The sequence below is a fragment of the Bombus pyrosoma genome, linkage group LG2 (genome assembly GCF_014825855.1).
Source record: "Bombus pyrosoma isolate SC7728 linkage group LG2, ASM1482585v1, whole genome shotgun sequence".
Lineage (NCBI taxonomy): Eukaryota > Metazoa > Arthropoda > Insecta > Hymenoptera > Apidae > Bombus > Bombus pyrosoma.
In genome coordinates this window covers 10,454,331-10,468,304 of record NC_057771.1, presented here as the reverse complement: position 1 = coordinate 10,468,304, position 13,974 = coordinate 10,454,331, and the positions used below count along the sequence as shown (strand labels likewise).

General features: G+C 40.1%; 1 protein-coding gene across 11 annotated transcripts in view; it reads right to left on the bottom strand.

The window, feature by feature from the left end:
• Window positions 1-13,974, bottom strand: part of LOC122574303 (MAP7 domain-containing protein 1-like) — a 202,394-nt gene that overhangs the window by 136,133 nt on the left and 52,287 nt on the right. The window lies entirely within an intron of this gene.

The following is a 13,974-nucleotide window of genomic DNA, read 5'->3' as shown; positions in this document are numbered from 1 at the left end:
TTTAAAAAATATTCCGAGATTTTAAGGCTTTCCAATTGCTAAATGCGCGTAATTTTATTTCCCCGCGTAACCATTGTCCAATTTAACAGTATACGCTCCGAAGATTTAACGGAGTCGTAAAAAATTATGATTATAACATTATTCTACGCACGGCTAAATGGCAATTACTTGTGCCTAGAATTACAGTTAAACGGTAATTACGACCGTTTACAGCGTATCGCGATACCCAACAGGCAAGAAAGCAAAGGAAGTGATCTCAAAGATGCGATCGTTAATGTGCATTTTAATACGCACATACAATCAGGTGAATACATATTTATACTGCGTGTGCAGCGGATACAGCACTGAAAATACTGGAAGCTCACTGACTCGGCAAATAAAAAAGAAACGGAAAAAACGAGTTTATAATAGAATTCATTTCTAGAACACATATCCAAGGAACAGGATCAGTGGATAAATGTCTTAAGTAGAACTTGAATTTTCAGTAACATTCAGTGACTTGTGGAAATACTTGAATATTTACTATAAAAATATATTATAAAATATTCCATGAATACATTATGCGCGTTATATAAAATATTTTAAAATTTTATTAATTTTTCAATCAATACCATAATTATATCGATAAAGTGTAAAACAAATTTTATTTATATTTATTGCAAACATATGTATGTCTAGTAAAAAAACAAAAAGTATCATACTGCATAAATAGCCAAATTAAGCAAATATAATATGTGTTAAACATGGCCCCACTGAATAACGAGGTTTATTAACATAATACAAGATAATTGATTTAAATACTTCTCTGATCTGTGCGGAACTTTACTTGAACTAAATACTTTGCAATTTCTATATACATTCTCAGATTTGTTTCACGCTTTACTAATATAATCATAGTAGTCGAGTCTCGTAATAGTGCTAATGAAATTTCAAAACGTCTAGTATAACACATATAACACATTAAAAAAAAAACAATTTACAAATGTTCGAATACCTTCGTGAATAATAATTTCTTCTCAAGTTACACATGTATAATCATATGTCTCCTTCTTATATATTACCTTTCATGTAGCAAATAGTTTGTAGCAATGGTAAATAACTAAAAAAACAAACAAACAGACATGGACTTTCACCTGAACGGTATAAACCGTAGGTCAACTCGAGCAACGCCGGATTGTACTTGGTACACGTTTTTATTGTGTTTCTTATCGAAGCATGACAACGCGGCGTGCTGTTTCGATCGATCCATCGGATCTGTTGAGGCAGGCCGCGATTTTCTTGCTGAAGATAAACCGAGCGTCGCGTTCGCTAAGCGTAAACGCGCACAAGAGGAAGGTGGGAGGAGGCGCGCGAGCCGGTCGAGTGAGAAGCTCGCGATGCGAGAATATCCCCAGCGTACGACATGGCCGACCGCGGTTGGCAATTTGCGCCAAGCTCGCTTTTATAGCTAGGGAATGTTTCATGAAGCTGCACCGAACCTATACCGCATAACGTGACGATCGTTAGAACGTTTCTCGGAAGCACGTAACGACTTGACACTGCAAAGCTTTCGAGAAGGAATATGGAAACGAATGCGTTGGTTGAAACGATGGTCTCAGTCTCAAATGGGGAACAATTTCGATGCTCGACGATAGAACCGTTATAATAGTGTTATATTGGTCGGGACCTTACCTGAACAGGTATCGAGGGAGATATGATTCCAAGAAATCCCGAGTAATTTTTTTCTACGTTTTGCGCTATAGGAATATGGATAGCCGACACATTTGTCCGTTTAACGTACAATGACTTAAGAAAGTAGGTATATAACCATTGATCACTTCGGTCAGGTATATTCTACCATGTTATACAACTAACTGTATATTTTGAATTAGCTTCTTGTTACGTTGATGTAAATAATGGTGTCGAGTGTTCTATCATAGAAGACTTCGCAAGCCTTCGTTCACTTTACGAAGTAGCCACTTGTGTTGAAATATATGCTACAAAACTTTACTGTAAAAATTGTACTGTTTTATTACTGCATTACATATTAAGAAATAGATATAGGATTTAAATATAAATGGCGTTTTCTTTACAGTTTACGCGTTATAAAGTGTACAAAGGGCTTTTGAGAGTAACTGTATGTATATTCCAAGTCATTTTTACGCTTAAGTCTTATACGCTTATTACAAATCATCACCGTCGGGTTTGAATTCCTGCTTAAAAAAATGAACATTTAAAATCAACAGATCGAAGAGCTAGATATATTTCTAATTATTATCAAAGGAAGCATATTCGTAGGAACATCTTTCTTTACCACCGAGCCCGAGTAGGATACGAATATCTGACAAACTTGTTTCTTTCTTTTCTTCGTTCGTTTTTCATTTGTTTCTTCTCTTCGAAAACCATCGGAGATAGCGAGGGTCAGCTAATGAAATAAAATCCCCGCCAATCAACATGGCACAACCGTATCTGAAATTCTGTCAGATTCGTTGGCGTGTTCCTTTGATCCTGTTACCTGGATGGTTAATTGGATGCCTCGCTTAAAAGCGTATTACAACGCTGAAGCAGTTATCTGCACCGAGGAAAGTGGTCTACCGCTACGAGTTTCCAGTATCAAGTCCGATCGAGCTCGATTAAGTGCCTCGTCCTTGCTCGCTGCTTGCAAAAAGTTTCGTTACGCAACCGCACCGAATTCTCGTGGAATCTGAAACTGAGACCAAGGGTCGATGAATATTCCAAGCAGACGGGCGCGTGTCTGCGGCGCAGCGGTGGGACGCGACAACTTGAAAAATTCAAGTTGCTTGCCAGATCCCACGGAGAAATCGAAAGAAGAAGAAAAAAGTTTTGACCGAGAAGTTAAACCGCTGCATACTTCACAACCAACCGAAGTTCCATCGATCGTATACTGTTACCCACGCGGTGGAGGAGCTTCTTGCGGCTTGATCTTCCGCGTGCGTGCCTCGTATACGAAGTCGCTGAAATAGCGATCGATGTCCCTTTTATGGGGACTAATATGCCAAGTCCAGCAGTCTGACTCGTCTGATAGCGGCGACCCTCGTACATGGCGCGATCGAACCAGACACACGATCTGCCGACAGGCCAAGGATTGACAGAGATCTTCTTCTTCTTCTTCAACTTCCTCTTCGTTCTTGATTACGGTATCTTGTCACGTTGCTTGGCTCAGGCGAGTTTATCAGTTGTGAATCGTTTCTACGGATAGATTTGGACGCTCCAAAAGCTTTCACGATGACCTTTGAACTGGTCGTTTTAAACGAACGGATGATTGATTGTAAATGGGATATTAAAGTGCTCATCTCGCACGTAGGAGAATCTATTACGACGATTTTGCTATGAACTTGATGATGATTGAGAGATCTTTGAAGAACCTTAAGGCTCCTATAATGAGATCTTAATGGCATCTTAAATCTTCGAATGAAGTTACACGATATGACCTCGGCAACCCTCGGTGATTTTCGGATGATCCGCGATGCCGATGATTAAACTGCGATAACCTTAGATAATCATTAGGCAGAAAACTTTTAAGAAGATTCTAGTAAAATTATGGTTTTATAAAATGAAAATGCTTGATTTCAGCGAAGGAATATTCGATAAAAACGGCTCAAAAGTCGGTTCGAAGCTGTGAAAAGTTTCAGTACGATCCAATATTTCTAACGTTTCGAAGAGATCGGATCAAGTAGCGAAAATTGTGTGTAATACGTTGAGATATATTGATTAACCTCATAAATTAGAATGTAAAGAAAATGTGTCCAACGATACAATCCTTTAAGAATTCTATTGGGATTTACGTACGTTTATTTTATTCTCTTGCAAAACAAATAAACTTATGGAAGGAAATAATTTATTTCTTTGAGATGCTTAATAATAATAATGCATCCAGATAACGAAACTGAGAAGTTTGCAAAAAGTAAAGTTGATCGGTTTGATTCCTGAGGGGCTCGCACAGCGACTGCTATCAGAAAACTTAGTGAAATGTCAATAATCCGAAGGCACAGCTACGCGCCGACAAACGAGAAGCGCGGAATGCATAGAAAACTGGTTGGCGCGGAGGATTAAATCATCGCTAAATTGGCGCGTCACGCGAGTCCCCGTTATTTCGCAGCTCGCGTGTATGATATTACGGCATTGTGATGCTCGATACGCGCGATCGTCCAGAAAAGGGACGCCGAGACGTGACGGTAATCCGCGAGACCATGAGCCAAAAGTAGCTTCGTGTACCGTTCGGATTAGTTACTATCTTTTTTACGATCGTCCAGTTGGCGCAAAAATCCATCGGCAGCGCAAAAACGACCTTCTTCTCGGCACTGACCATGCATCATCATCCCGATTACTCGTTAAAAAAAGAAAAAAAGAAAAGAAAAAAATCTAATAGAAGAAAAACGTTTTCTTCCGCGTCGAGGAGTCGGCCGAAAGGGCCCCTACAAAAATTACGTCACGTACACATGACTTTCTCTTAGCCAACGATCGTTTAACGTCCGATTCGATTATTTATAGCCACGAGCGTTTTAATAACGCGAACGCTTGATTTCTACGAGTGATCGAGGATGTGTCATAACCGCGTTTCCAATTGCGTCCGCTTTCCACGCGAATTTCACGATCTTCTTTATACATACACTCCCGTTCAGAAGTACCTACTAGGATATCTATAAAAGTAAATTAGGATTACAAACAAAATGCGATGAAGGCGTATTTTCTTATAATTCTTTCAAATAATTTTGACAAATCTCTTTCTGACTATTCTGAATTATGAGTCTGGTATGAATATATTATAATTCTAACCTGTCAATCCGAATAGATTATAGTGGAATTCCATTTATCTGAATTTGTCAAGGAACAAACATTTTATATAATTGCAGTTCATAGTATATCATTTTCCCCATTATCTATCATTTTTCGTACATATAATTTTCGTTCAAACAAATGGATCCAATCGACGATAATTCAATTAATCGGGTATTAACTAAATTGATTGAAACTAAAATTCGTTCCAACAGATGCAGATAAACGAAATTCTATTGTATCCCGTTTTGTTCGAAATCGATAGGTGTCCTACTATTTATGAACGGGAGTGTAACTACGAATCATATAAAACATAACGATAGCTTGAAAACGTCGCAACCTCGGATTCTTTCCGAAACACTGTAGCAATCTGCGTTTACTCGGGTTAGAATCCAGCCCACACGCCAATCCGTGCAGCCTTCAAGGTAAACAAAGCCATGGACCGTTTGTAATTAAGGTTGACGCGAAAATAATTAAAAGAAAAACCGTTTAAATCTGCCGTGACGTACGTACGTACGTGGTCTCGTGTTACGAGCAGATGGCACGCGGTGAAAGCGACGCGAGCTGTTTTTCAGTGGCAACACGATGATACGCAATCTGCGATGCGATTCTTTCGCGAGTCGCAATGGTTGAGTCGCGTTAGCGCGCGCGCGCGTTCTTCTTTCTCTACTCCACGTGATAAATGAGTCAATTTCGCGGCGTAATACACGCGTGGCAAAAGATACGATCTGAACGGTTTAACAGGCCGGGGATATGTTCCAGTAATCAACAATTTCCGTTGCTAATCGACTCATACGAGTCGTAGATTTTCGCGTGAATCATCAGGAAGAAATTCAAAAACGAGTAAAGGAAACGAAGGAAAATCAATGGCCCCGCTTGATCGACCCACTTTTATCGATAACACAGGGGGCTCTCGCTTATCTTCGGATGATCGTAAGAACCGACCGAATTGGCACAACTTACCAACGCCCCACTCACGCTAGCCATAGTGTCCGCTCGGCTAATCGGGATTATAGGGAGTTAACTGAAACGCTGCCACGCGTTATCCAATTCCGTTACGATCGATTCATTTCCACGAAGCGATTCTCGTACGCAACAAAATCCCCTGTATGGAATCCAACGGTCTGCCAATAAACAAGAGTGGTGACAAGGTAGACGAAAAAAGTGCATTTGTTCCAAAAACGAGATCGATGTAAAGAAGAAATTTATACATTTATGAGGCCAATTAAAGAAATAGAATCTAATCGGAGGCTTGTTTCGCACGTTAAATGTAATTTGATATTTTCTATACTTTCGCAGATTACGTGCATTCCATGTATTTTTGCAGGTTTATATCGTCAATGGATGCATAAACAGCCACAGTCTAGCGATCGTAGAATTTTCTATTAGGATTCTATATAACACTTGTACCCAAGTTCCTAATAAATTCGTTTGTAGATGCTGAATCTGGCCCAATACGAGCCTAACTCGACTAGGCGAAACGTGTATCAACGAGAATTGGGTCGTGCCTCGCTGATTCCCGGAAGGCGCAAAAGGAACGCAAATAATTTCGTTCCTATGATCGTTGCCGAGGATCGTGGCTTCGACAGGCAATAACTTCGTTCCGCTGTAATAAATATCTCGGGTGGAGGAGGCACCAAGACACCCATGACCAAAAAGACTTCACCAGCTTCTTTATTTCACTCTTCTATTTTTTTTATTCCCCATTTTCATATATTCTTCTCTTTCTCCTTCCTCCGAGCTTCCGCGAAGCAAGTTCTTGGCTCTCTGTAAATTAAACGATCGACCACGGTCGGCGAAAGTGGAGCAACCAGGGCCAAGGAAAAACGATCTTTCGCGGCGTGTCGAGCCTCTCGAACCCGTTGAAAGATCTTGGGGAGAAGATAAGAACCGGAGGTTGCCGGATGTAAGCAACACAACAACGTGGAATCAAACGTTCGAGGGTGAAAAATCCACGACGAGGGCTAGATTTCGCTACACGAAATGCACTCTTCTAATTTCCACTCACGAACAAGCACGACCGTCCCCTACATCTTACATTATGTGGGGGCGAAAGATACGAACGAAGATCCTTTTGATAGCAGACACGAAGAAGAATCGTTCCTACGCTTTGCTCCCATTTCCCTCCCCTTCGAGTCAAATTAACGAATGAAGCTTGGAGGAATTTAAATGAGTCTGCAGCAAGATTCTTGGACCAAGGTCAAAGAAACTATGATAACGTCGAAACTCGAGAAATTTGATCCGAATTTTTCTCTCTGCAAATTTTACTTAACCTTACCTTAACATTATTTAACTAACATTAGTTAATTCGAGTCACTTTAACACTATGACGAGCAGCTAATCTCAAGTTTTATAGTTTTCACGTTGAAGATTGAATAAATGTGATTTTTTCTAGGTCCGTAAGGAGATTTCTATAAGTGTTCAATGACTTTCATGAGTCGCTGTATGTATCGTACGCATAGCCAACACTCACATGATACTAGATACTATATATAGCATTATCAATCGGTCATCATAGTGTTAACGTTCGCTATAACTCGCTGTGAACTTGTTAGGTGAAACTCGATGATGGTGTTTGTTGTGGTATCGATCTGATAATCGATATTTTCGACGTGGTGTGTAATCTCTTCTTCCGAAGCTAATCTCACCGGATTTGCTGGCGGCTTCGTTAGTTTCTCGTTTCAATAAGAAATGAAGTGTACAATGAGCACCAGTGTATTTCCTTCTTAGAAATCTAAAGAGGGTGCACACACACGGAGAGACACGAACAATCGTCCTCGTGTGTCTTTAATCTCGGCGAATTAATCCGCGGTATCGCATCTCGTCCGGTCAGCGGCTGGCGTATCTCGTTGCTCTCGTCGAAAGTCGAACCATCGCGATCGAGGCGAATGTTCTCCTCCGGTGAGAAGATTATCGCCGCGGGAATAAGTGGATGGAAAATTGTTCTACGCGAACGGTGGTAGCTGGTGGAGAATTGCTTCGATAAATAACCAATAATCTACGAAAGTCTTTAACTTAAATCGAAAACATCGATCAACTTTCCTTTCTCATATTCTGGCCGATTATGCGCTTAAGGGGGACTGAATTATACAGTTTATTGTGTACTCCAAGTCGTTCGAAGAAAGTTTAACGATAAACAAGACAACAAGGTAGCAACGATCGAGTATTGCTTTCAATATGATCTACCTTAATCCCGACAACGGTTTCACCCAAGTCCGGCCATATTTAACCACTTTATGAACAAGAAAGATCCTTGTTCAATTCTTGACCAAGCACACAAGAATTATCTTTCTCTTTCAACAAGGATTAAAGGATCGAAAGAAAGTAGAGGGCTCGTTAGTTCCATCTCCTTGATTAAATTGCCCCGACTCTCGTGCGCTTCGCCCTTAGCTTCTGTTCTGCTTTTATCGATTCAAAATCTCTCTCTCTCTCTCTCTCTTTCTCTCTGCTCGTTTTCACCTTCTCTCCTATGACACTCTGTATGTCGTACTACACGATATTCTTTATCGAATAAAGGACAATGACTTGAGCTCGACATATCGTAGAATTCATCAAATTAAAAGCTTTGGCCTCTTTCCAGGAAATTAATGATTATTTTAACGAGAGATTTTCGTTAACTTCGCTTGCTCAGAAATTTATCTAGCCGGATGTATAGGAGTCGAATGAAATAATTCGTTAAACCGCAAACATTCCGAGCAGGATGTAGGCGTGACCGAGGTTGTCTACCCCTTTTAGGCTTTCACCGAACTACAAGCCATAGATAACAGTTGCTCCGCGTAATTATACCATAGTACAAGGAGTATCGTCTCGTTACGACTCCGCAACCGGCAGTGTTCTTGCGCCTGCGAAACACTGGTTCCCCATTAGCCGTGGATCTCACGGAACATAACACAACGTACACTACAAAATCCGCGATCATCGTTCGTTAGAAGATCTCTGACCGATCAAACGGACCTACCGAATGGAAGCACGTTCGGTTCTTAATTCCAGGATACAGCGACTCGTAACTAATTACAAGGTAATCGAGCAGATTCCTCGAGTTCGTTGATTAATCGCGCACCGTATCTCCGGGTAAGTTCGTTAGCTTGTGATATCAGCGTGTAGATGCGGCGAGTTCGAGAGCGCAGAGGATAAAAAGGGCTGTGTACACGTGGAGAGTGGCGCGAGGCTGACCCAGATGATAGGTTCGATCGATCGACGGTATCCTTTGGCTCGCGTTTAACGCCTACAGACAGCACAGGGTAAACGGGCTGCGAGAGAAAAGAAAAAGAAAAAGAAGGGACAGGAAAGAAAGAGGAAAGAGAAAACGTGACCGACGTGACGCTTCGACTCGTCCTATACCTGCGCCTTGCCTAAAGATCAATGCGACTCCCGTGAAAGGATGCGAATTACGCGCTTCGCCAAGTGAATAACAGCGCTTCTCCTTTTGTGTTTAACTACGTTTTGTTCTTTGGATAGTTATTTTATTGCTCGAAGGTTCGTGTTGTTTTTTACATTCGGTTTATTTTATTATATCCTATGTATTGCACAATTCAGAAAAGCTGAAAAAAATTATTTATTATGCACAGGTATATCGTTGGCTATAAGTGTTAGAACATATACATAAATATTTGGAAAAATCTATGGAGCTTTACTTTCATTAGTATCTTACAAAATAGATATGTATTGCGCAGGAAATAAATATAATAAAATAAATAGAAAATAAAAGCACAGTAGAGAGCAATCAACTTCTAGTACATACCAGCCGATCAACAAATCATTGATTGACGGATATGTACTGCCTTCAGTTGGACATGAAATGCATCAATTAAAAGGAGAATATACTCGTATTGATCCATATCGATGGTATTTTCCAACAGGGAGAAAGACCTTGTAAAAAATGTTCAATATTCGTCGAGAATTTATCGCATATTATCCATATTTTGCTTTTTACAAAACATTTCTCCATTGCAGGAAGCTGAATAGTGGAGAAGCCTGTAGAAACTACTTCGACAAATTCATTGCTGACAATGACAAGCTTTTTCGGAGAAACGATCATGAAATTTCTCAAATACCTACAAATACACGTTCCCTAAATTTCGCTATGAACTTTCCAAAGAAACTGCAATAACAAAATTCATTCGTTATGAATCGATAATTTCGACACGTCTGCAAGTTATTCGTCTACGTTAATTGATGACAGAAAGTTCACGTAGACATGACAGAAATATAATTGATGGATTATTTTATACGAAAAGTAGACAAGAGCAGTGAAAGCTGACCGACGCGGCGCAGAAAATCAAGATGCACGCGTTCGGACACGCTACGTTCGGAGTTCCTCGAAAAGAGACAAGAGGGCACGACTCGATCTCGAGACGAGATGTCTCGAGCGTACGAAACGGAGAGTCTTGCCTCACGTTTGCATTTCAACACGTGACGAGGCGCGACGACGACGACACGCGATTCTCGTCCACTTTCCTCGACTTTCGTGCGTCGTGGCTCAGACTCGATTGCCTTCGCCGCGACTTAATTAACGCCACGTGTCTCTACAGGCTTCTTTTCGTTTGGCTACCATCACGCCATGCGTCGTTTCACTTCTTGAGAAATTTTCGTCTACTTTAGAAACGTCTGGTGTTGAGAGTTCGTTGAATGATGAATTCTCTGTCAACTTTGAGTCACAATAGCACGATGTCGGTGCAAGTTCCTCGAATTGAGAAAGTTAGATCAATACGTGTCGATCATCGGCATAAGCAACATTTGACCAGCTATTATTGTTCGTAAGAGTTCAATAAAAAGATACAGTCCTCGTCCGAATGTACAATTTTATGTCAAACTAAACAATCAATCGATTTGTAAAATTTATAAAATTCCTTACCAAATCTTTATTTCATTGTTAAACCTGTCATTGTTAGACAAGAGAATTTATTAGATAGTAACATCTAATTTGTAGTTTGTAAAATTTCGCTATGCTTAAGGCGTGATCATTTGCTATTTTCCAGTGAGTTTTTAACATCTCAACTATATACAGGTAATTTCACGGATAAATTTTTAAATTTTGAGGATTACATCGATCACTATGTAAATTCTGATTATATAAATTGTTCCACTTTATTCGAAATCTCTGGTAGCCTCGCTCGAAAATGTATCGCTCGTCTTAACGCGAGAAATTGGATGCTGATAAACGGATTAAGGTTGACAAGCGACCACATACGCAGCTATTCGAGTTGCATTCCAGTGCTGGTCTCACACGTGGGGGGGCTTCCCATCAACTACATCACCGGGTCATAGCAAATTGTACATCATTGTTAGACAGACGGAAGGATGCGTGTTACGCGTGTACTTGTTAGTCCAGGGAAGTCTTACACAAGTGGCCAATTACCCATGAACCACTTCAAACATATACGAAAAGCTATACAAATTATTTTAAGTGGAATCACCCAGCCCTTGATCAAACACACATGTATCTACTATTCAACGAATAACTCGTACGACTTGTCGCGGGCTTGCTGTTTTACATACGATTCAAGGTAAATGTCCCACGCATACATACATAGGGCAATAGTGTTGTCATAATACGATCGTACAACAACGATAAAAAAGACGTTGGATGATAAAAAAAAAAAAAAGAAGAGAAGCTCCGAGCGAAAAGCAGTATTAAACATTCAGTAGGATGTGTCGTACACGTAGGACGAGGGTGGAAAAATCGAAACGTGGCAGCAACTGACACAGGATTACCATAAATTTTCTAGCCGTACGCGCACGCCGCCGTCAATTTCCCGTTTCGTGCGCGCCGATGCGCGCCCGATTCTATTAAAAGTAACGCGTGATCGTCGTTCGCGCTCCTGACATTCGTCTCGCACGCGCAGAGGCGTTCCGTTTCCTCGGTGGTATCCGTGACATCGTTTCTCCATTCAATCACCATGGATCCTGTTAGATTCAACGATTTTCCAATTCAAATTTATCGGGTAGGTTTTCCCAGAGAATGAAATCGACGCTTGGTAAGCCTTCAATATAGGATGAATCGATATCGAAGTGTTTTTATACGACTCGAACGTTGGATGACCAACTTTACCTCGATTTTGCGTCACGATACTCATTTAAGATAACGAAGTAAATTTATACGGTAAAGCCAAAACATATTAGTCATCGGAGCATTTAATACCTGAACGAGCGAGTTACTGATAAGGACTAAGTCCAAAGTTGCAGACTTTATCAAAATTGTATACGTAGGCATGTGTATGTCGGCGACGATGCATTTTTAAGAGTCGTTGAATGCAGTTGGTCTGACATTATTCCGCTTTCGGATGATTTACGATAGATATCCAAACTGTGTGTGGTCAGTGAAAGTGCGAATGAGATTATGCAAATGACTAGTGACTGGATGTCTCGTAGATACTGGGTATCGAAGATTCGATTGATAGATGAGAGGTAATTTAGTCCCTCTTTGTGAGGTGCGACATGGCATTTGCTCCAGAATTTTGGAATATAGTAGAGAGAATGTCTAAGTAATGCGGTCATACAGTAATTTGTCTAAATAAAAATGCCTAACATAGTATACATAGTCACGAAACACTCACTATTACTCTTCGTACACTCTACAATAATTCTTAATTAAATTAAACTCCATCCAATTCCACCATGAAATTAGTATATTTTATATTACAAGAAAAGAAGACAAAACAAGGTTAACTTAAAGTTAAAAATAGCGAGACCACACAAGAACTTGTTTTTCCTATTTCTTTGAATATTTTTATGAAACAATTACTGGTACTTCGTACGTTAATAAATAACTATAATATTATTTGAATAAGGATAGCCACCTATACAGTGTACGAGGACTCTAATAACTGACTGGATACCTTCTAATGTCAAAATACTTTAGTTCAGAAAAATAACTGGGCATATGTCAACAAGTTCAAATGTCAATTCCTTTCCTGCAAATTGTAACATTCAAAATACATAAGAAATATGTTATTAATTAACGTCCACATTTTTCACCATTTTCCATTACGACTAAGTTAAACCGCTTTTGCCAGGTCATTGGATCGTTGATCGCGATAACCAGCTTTGGCTAATATCATACTTTCAAATGAATCCGCGACAGTCCTTGACGAGGATCTTGCGTGACGCTCCAGGATAGATCGATATTACGGTTAACAATACAGAGACACGATACACATGCGACCTGCTAAGCACAGGAGGACTGACAAATAAATTGACTCGACCTGGCTAAGGACCGTGCGAACTCGGATTTCACGTTCGAACCCAATACACACAGGTGCAGGACGGTTTATTGACTTCCTGCTGCACCTGTGTTTCTCTCTACTCCGTACACCGATGTCGTGGTGCGTTAAGTCCCGTCTTTCTACGTGGGCTGGGCTCTCGTGTCTCACAGAGACAGCCTAATCGGAAGCAATTAGGAGCATCGTTCTAAATTACATTCTCGATCACGTCGAACGTCAAAGAAGAGGAAACAACGACCCACTTTTGCCTGTTTCAAGGGTGATAATCCACGCGCATTTCCGCTGCAACGTTTCGCTGCTTTAATACTATAGGGATATTTGGTTACACGCAGGCTTTGCAAAGTTCTTTAAGCAAACTGAGTCATAATCTTGACGATTTTGATTCAGAAATGAAATTTATTTCTGACATATAAACGAAAACTTTGAAAAGATAATAAAGTAGTTCTATCTAATAAAATTTATTATTTTATAGATTCCTTACAGTTATTTTCCAACAAATTTAAATCGCCGAACAAGCAACTTGAAGTTGTATTAATTTGGCACTGTCTCGAAGATGAAATATCGCTTCTTTGTTATAATGGATCTGGCAAGTGCAATCAAAATTTCGAGCCAGTAAATTTAGATTCTAGACCAGTTAGCACAGCAAAATTTTACTCTTTAATCTCTTTCCTCCGAACTTTCCTTTATATGGAGAAAAGTTTGATACGCTTGATTGGCCGAGCAATTGCATCATATAGTAAAGCCATCGATAAGTCTCTCAGAATTGATATAAATTTATTAAAGAGAAGTGGCATGAGTCATCACACCCATACACCTAAGTTCTCAATCCCGTATGCGTGTGTTTAAAATGTACAACGAAATAAAATCACGTCTCAAGTTGGTTCGTGTATTCTTTTCTATTCCACGTTTTCAATGGAAAAGGTAATCTCAAGAAGTTAATGCGGTTGACGTGACTTATCCTCCGTTTTCTTGAAAC